At 36.6% G+C, this 7,494-nt stretch overlaps 1 pseudogene; it reads left to right on the top strand.

Annotated features, from left to right (window-relative positions):
* Nucleotides 1-3,134: 3,134 nt before the first annotated feature.
* On the top strand, nucleotides 3,135-4,417 carry LOC116551197 (annotated as a pseudogene).
* Nucleotides 4,418-7,494: the final 3,077 nt, after the last annotated feature.

Raw genomic sequence — 7,494 nt, 5'->3', positions numbered from 1 at the left:
TATTGTTCTGGCTATGACTTCTAGTACCATATTGAATAAAAGTGGTGAAAGTGGTCATCTTTGTCTCCTTCCAGAATTTAGAGACTTTTCACTTTTTCCCACATATTAGTTTTGGGTTTGTCATAGATGACCTTTGTTGTTTTGAGGCACGTTTCTTCTATAACCACTTTGTTGAGAGTTTTTATCATGAAGGAACGTCAAATTTTATTCAAAGTCTTTTTCAACATCTTTTGAATTAGTTGTATTAAAAAAAATTCTGTTGATGTGATGTGTTTAGGTTATTGATTTGCATATGTTGAGCCATTCTTGCATTACTGTGATGAATCCCACTTGATTATGATAAATGATTCTTTTATTTGTGTTGTTAAATTTGTTTTTGTATTATTTTGTTGAGGAGTTTTGCTTCTTTGTTCTTTAGTGATATTGGCCTTTAGGTTGTTTTTGTGTGTACTTTTCCTGGTTTTATTTTGGTATCAGAGTAATGCTGGCCTCATAGAATAAATTTTGGTTTTCCCTCCTGTGTAATTTGTTTGGAGAGTTTTAGTAGTATTAGTTTTATTTCATATTTAAATGTTTGGTAGAATTCAGCAGTGAATCCATTAGATCCTTGGTTTTGCCTTTGATAGGTGACTTTTTAATACTGCTACAATCTCATTACTTATTAATGGTCTCTTCAAGTTTTCTATTTCTTTTTTCATGATTCAATTTTGGTAGATTACATATGTTTAGGAACTTGTCCACTTCTTCTAAGTTTTTCAATACAGTTGTTTATAGTAGTCTGTAAAGATCCCTTCTATCTTTTTGATATAATTTGTAATGTCTTCTTTTTGCCTCTGAATTTATGTGTTCTCTCTTCCTAATCTAATAACAGTTTGTCCATTTTTTAAATGTTTTTTAAAAATCTTATTTTATTATTCTTTTGTATTTTGCAGTCTTCATTTCTTTCTACTTTGATCTTATTTCTTTTCTTCTATTAATTATAGATTTTTTTCCTTGCTTTTCTATTTCCTTGAAGTGTATCACTGGCTGTTTATTTGAAGTCCTTCTAACTTTTTGATGTGTTTACTGCTATGAACTTCCGCTTAGAACTGCTTTTGCTATATCTCATCTGGTATGCCATGTTCCCATTTTCATTTGTTTCATGGAATTTTTAAATTTTCTTTTAAATTTATTTTATGTTCTATTTGTTGTTTGGGAACATGTTTTATTTTCACAAATTTTTACAGTTTTCATTGTTCCTTGTCATCGATTCCTAGTTTTATTTCACTGAAGTCAGAGAACATATTCAATACAATTTTGATTTTTAAAAAATTTTTAGGAGTTGTTTTTTACCTAGTATATGACCTACCTTGGGGAATATTTCACATGATGTTGAAAGGTGTATTCTGCAGCTGTCAGATGGAATTTTCTGTAAATGTCTGTCAGGTCCATTTTGTCTATCATGCAGTTTAACTCTAATTTTTTTATTATTGTTGATTTTCTGTCTGGATGGTCTGTCCATTGCTGAAGTTGGGTATTGAAGTTTCCTGCTAATATAGTGCAGTCAACATTTTTCTTTAGGTCTATTAATATTTGTTTTATATATTTGAGTGCTCTGGTGTTGAGTATATATAATTTAGCCATTGTTAATCCTTTGGCTGTATTGACAACTTTATCATTATATAATGGGTTTCTTTGTATATTTTACTCTTGTTGACATAAAATCTGTTTTATCTGATATTGGTATTGCAGCAGGAGTGGCTGTGGGAAATGGATCTCTCAAACAAGGAATGAAGAGGGAAAGAGTTTATTACAGTGGGGAGCTGAGGAATAATTTACCCAAATTCAGCTCGTCTAACAACGAAAAGTTTTGCCTTTATATAGGCTTATACTTTAAATATTACACATGGGAGAATCTTAGGTTTACAGCCTCAGGAATCACATATGAAAAGGGTTTCAGTTTACATCTTCAGGAATCACATATGAAAAGAGTTTCGGTTCACAGCTTCAGGAATCACATATGAAAGAAAGGGTTTCCGGCTTATAGTTTTAGGACTCACATGTGAAAAGGTTTCTGGTTTGATCTTGTTTTAAGTAAAAACAGTGGCTTCCGAAGAGTTTCCCCAAGACCAAGCCTGCCACCTACAGGAAGGAGATTCAGGAGGAGCCAGCTGGCTTATTCTCCTTCTATTGAGATGCACTGTGGATGACAGAGGGGGAGGGAATCCCAGATGCCTGGGTCTCCTTCCTCAGTATAGCTACTCCTGCTCTTTTAGGTTTTCGTTTGCATGAAATATCTTTTTTGTCTCTTCACTTTCAGTCTGTGCATGTCAATATATGTGAAGTGAGTTTCTTGTAGACAGCATATATTTGTGCCTTGTTTATATTTATTCAGTCACCCTATGCCTTTGAATTGATTATTTTAATCTATTTACATGCATGATTGTTATTAATGAGCAATGGTACAGTATTGCTGTTTTGGTTTTTGTTTCCTGGTTTTCTTGTAGCTCCTTCATTTCTTTTTTTCTCTGAGCTTATATGATTTTCTCTAGTACTGCATTTTGACTCTGTGCCAGTGCTGTTTACTTTTAGTGTTATCTACTGTAAGTTTTAGCTTTGTGGTTACAAAGAAACTTACAAAACATATTTTAGTTACAACAGGTTATTTTAAAGGGATAATGACTTAGCTTTGAGCATAAAGAAAAGTAACAAGATAAGCCAGGTGCGGTGGCTCAAGCCTGTAATCCCAGCACTTTGGGAGGCTGAGGCGGGTGGATCACGAGGTCAAGAGATCGAGACCATCCTGGTCAACATGGTGAAACCCCGTCTCTACTAAAAATACAAAAAATTAGCTGGGCATGGTGGCGCGTGCCTGTAATCCCAGCTACTCAGGAGGCTGAGGCAGGAGAATTGCCTGAACCCAGGAGGCGGAGGTTGCGGTGAGCCGAGATCGCGCCATTGCACTCCAGCCTGGGTAACAAGAGTGAAACTCCGTCTCAAAAAAAAAAGAAAAGTAACAAAAAAATCTACATTTTAACACAGCTCCTCCTACACATTTTAACTTATTAATGTTTCAGTTTAAATTTTATCTTTCTATTTCTACCTGTGGATGCCGCTGAAGACGCATCATTAAAGTCTCTCTTCTCCCTGTGATCATGTCTAAGTCAGAGTCTCCTGAAGAGCCAGAACAGCTGAGGAAGCTCTTCATTGGAAGGTTGAGCTCTGAGACAACTGATGAGAGCCTGAGGAGTCATTTTGAACAATGGGGAATGCTCACGGACTGTGTAGTAATGAGAGATCCAAACACCAAGTGCTCCAGGGACTTTGGGTTCCTCACGTATGCCACTGTGGAGGAGGTAGATGAAGCTATGAATGCAAGGCCACACAAAGTGGATGGAAGAGTTATGAAACCAAAGAGAGCTGTCTCAAGAAAAAATTCTCAAAGACCAGGTGCCCACTTAACTGTGAAAAAGTTATTTTTTGGTGGCATTAAAGAAGACACTGAAGAACACCACCTAAGAGATTTTGAACATGGAAAAATTGAAGTGATTGAAATCATGACTGACCAAGGCAGTGACGAGAAAAGGGGCTTTGCCATTGTGACCTTTGATAACCATGAGTCTATGGATAAGATTGTCAGTCAGAAATATTATACTGTGAATGGCCACAACTGTAAGGTAGGAAAGCCCTGTCAAAGCAAGAGATGGCTGGTGCTTCATCCAGCCAAAGAGGTTGAAGTGGCTCTGGAAACTTTTGGTGGTGGTCATGTAGGTGATTTTGGTAGGAATGACAACTTTGGTTGTGGAGGAAATTTCAGTGGTCATGGTGGTTTTGGTGGCAGCCGTGGTGGTGGTGGATATGGTGGCAGTGAGGATGGTTATAGTGCATTTGGTAATGATGGAAGCAATTTTGGAGGTGGTGGAAGCTACAATGATTTTGGCAATTACAACAATCAGTCTTCAAATTTTGGACCCATGAAGGGAGGAAACTTTGGAGGCAGAAGCTCTGGCCCCTGTGGTGGTGGCAGCCAATACTTAGCCAAACCACAAAACCAAGATTGCTATGGCAGTTCCAGTAGCAGCAGTAGCTATGGCAGAGGCAGAAGATTTTAATTAGGAAACAAAGCCTAGCCAAAGAAGAGAGCCAGAGAAGTGACAAGGATGCTACAGGTTACAACAGATTTGTGAACTCAGCCAAGCACGGTGGCAGCAGGGCCTAGCTGCTACAAAGAAGACATGATTTAGACAAATACTCATGTGTTTGGGCAAAAAACTCAGGGACTACATTTGTGACTAATTGTATAACAGGTGATTTTAGTTTCTGTTCTGTGGAAAGTGTAAAGCATTCCAACAAAGGGTTTTAGTATAGATTTTTTTTGCACCAGTGCTGTTGATCGCTAAATGTAATAGTCTAATCATGATGCTGAATAAATGTATTTTTTAAAATGTTTCTTATCTTATAGCCAGTTGAAGTTATTATTAATTTTAATTGTTTAATCTTTACACTGACAATATTAGCAGTTTAATTCCTCCAATTACAGTATTAGAATATCCTAAATTTGTCTTTTTTATTTTACTAGTGAGTTTAATACCTTCAGATGATTTCTTTTTTTATTTTACTTCAGGTGCATACTATATCTGGTATCTCTCCCCATGTTATTCCTCCCCACCCCCCCCACCCCCCCCCCCCCCTGCTGACCCCCCCCCCCACCCCCCCAACTGCCCCCAGTGTGTGATGCTGCTCTACCTGAGTGTTCTCATTGTTCAACACCCACCTATGAGAACATGTGGTGTTTGGTTTTCTGTTCCTGTGTCAGTTTGCTGAGAATGATGGTTTCCAGATTCATCCAAGTCCCTACAAAGGACGCAAACTCGTCGTTTTTTATGTCTGCGTAGTATTCCATGGTGTATACGTACCACATTTTCTTTGTCCAGTCTATCATTGATGGGAATTTGGGTTGTTATATGTTAGCATCCATTTCTTACATATTGATGAAATCCTGTTAATATTTCTTGTAAGAGAAATCTGGTGTTGTCAAATTCCCTCAGTTTTGTTTGTCTGAGGAAGTCTTTATCTTGCCTTCATGTTTGAAGGATAACTCTGCTAAATGTTGTATAGTTTGGTTGGCAGTTTTTTGCTTTCAATATGTTGAGTACAGCATTCTATTTTCTCCTTACCTGCCAGGTTTTTCCTGAGAAATTGCTGAAAGCCGTATTGGAGTTACATTGAATGTAACATTTCTTTTTTGTTGCTAATTTGAGTACTCTTTCTTTGCTTTTGAATTTTGCTGATTTGATTATGATATACCTTGGGGATTTCCTCTTTGGATTGAATTTTATTAGTGACCTCTACACTTCTATACCTGTATGGGGAAGTCTGCCTTCAGATTTGGGGACTCTTCAGACATTATTTCTTTAAATATTCTTTATAGGTTCTTTTCTCTCTTGTCTCCTTTGGGGATTCTTCAGACATTATTTCTTTAAATATGCTTTATAGGCTCTTTTCTCTCTTGTCTCCTTTGGGGATTCTTATTATGTGGAGATTAGCTCATTTGATGGTGTCCATGATTCTCACAGGCCTTCTTTATCCTCTTTTCCTTTTTTCTTTTTGTTTCTCTGATTGGATGATTTCATATGTTTTAAGTTAATGAATTATTTCCTATGTTTGATCAATTCTACTGTTGAGGCTTTCTAATAAGTTTTTGTGTTCAGTTAATGTATTATTTGTTTATAGGATTATATATATTTGTTTCATTTCTCGTATTTATTTTGTTCCTGGATTGTTTTCTCAATTTCCTTTAATATTTTATATAATTTATTTGCATTTTCTTATGATGTCCTGAACTTCTTTAAGAGGATAATTCTGAATTATCTTTTTAATGTTTGTAATGCTATTCAATTCTTTCGGGTCCCTTGCTGGAGCTCTGTTAGTTTATAAATTCTTTGTGTTTTTACACTGATGCCTGCACTTTAAGGAAACCACCACCTTTTCCAGGTTTTGCAGGTGTTCATTGGTGGTGTTAGACCTTTATTACTTAGTATTGGAACTTAAGCGCTAGCTTTCTATTTCTTCTTGTTCTGGGGGAGACTTATAGTGAGCATTAGAACTAAAATACTTCATTAGAGCCAACTCACTGCCCTGCTACTCTTTTCTGGTCTGGGAAGATTTACAGTAAGCACTGGAACTTGAACACTGCCCTGGAACTAAATTGCTGCCCCGCCTTTTTTTTGTTGTTGTTTTTCCAGTGTGGAGAACACTTAAGCAGCCACCAAAACTTAATTCAAACCTTTTAGTTGTTTCTAGCCCAGGCTCCGTGCAAGCATCTTGGCTGTGTGAAAAATTACGCCAGGGATTGAGGCCTTTCCACAGATTGTGCCCCCAGCAGGACCATGGCATCAGCCTGTCCTTTCGATGTGGTGCTCCTGCTGATCAGAATGCAGAGTAGCTACCGATATCTCTGCACCAGTTGCTGCACTCAGAACTCTGTTCTTTTTCTTTATACAGTGCAAGAGGTTCAACTCTCCTGGTATTTCCAATGGTTCCTGTGATATAGGGCTTCTGTGGGCTTCCCATGAAGATTTCCAGACTGAGGCAGAGCTCGAATGTTCATTTCCTATTCCCTTTTCTCACCTTTGAAACCATGGGACAAAGGAAATTATGAGTAGTGATATGCTGGCTCAGAGGAGGGTCAGCACCAACTTAAATGACCTTTTCCTTAACTGGTTATGGGTTCTCTTGATGCTGGGCCCCGGGATTCTCCCCGAGTTCTGATTAATTCAGTTCTGATTAACTTAGGATGGTACTCTTGTATTTGAATAGTTTCTAGTTTATTTTTGTTGGAGATGTGCATCTCCTATTCTGCCATCTTGCAAATGTCACTCTGAATTATTTATTTTACACAGGGAAGATATAATATTAAATAAGAGAAAGTGTAGTACTTGTAGAAATTTCAGTAATATTTAGGGGGTCATAAATTGGATACATTCAAATATTCACAACATTGGGATACATAGATCCCACATAAATATCCAGTTCTATTCTTATCTCTGTTAGTATTAATTAGGGTTCTTTAAAGTCAAGAATGTCATAAACTTATTTAATTGTAGAGTAGGTCACTTTATGTAATTTGTATCTTGCAGTATTTTGGTAAAAACACTTTAAGAATGAATAGAACTCACCACATTTTGAATAACTTTTATTTTCTCATGCTGCCATTATGATGGTGATGATGTCCTAAAAGTTTGCATAGTGTTTTCAATAATAAGCTGAAATTATAGTTGCCCTGATACTCAGCAGAAAACAAAGAATTTTAAAGAATATGCAGCATTTTAAATTTCCCTATTGAGGTCAGTCAGCATAAAACATAGTGAGCAAAAGAAAGCAAAAAAATAAGGAGTAACCAATGAAACAAACAACACATTAACACATGTCTTTAAAAAGGATGTATGAAAAATAATAGTCTATTTTCAAAAATACTATTTCTGCTTATATAAGGCTTTTAACAGTTGTGGAAAT

Source organism: Sapajus apella, unplaced genomic scaffold (assembly GCF_009761245.1).
Source record: "Sapajus apella isolate SASKATOON/1434 unplaced genomic scaffold, GSC_monkey_1.0 scaffold9, whole genome shotgun sequence".
NCBI classification, from domain to species: domain Eukaryota; kingdom Metazoa; phylum Chordata; class Mammalia; order Primates; family Cebidae; genus Sapajus; species Sapajus apella.
The sequence above is the reverse complement of the archived record's forward strand: the minus strand, read 5'-3'. Positions and strand labels throughout refer to the sequence as shown.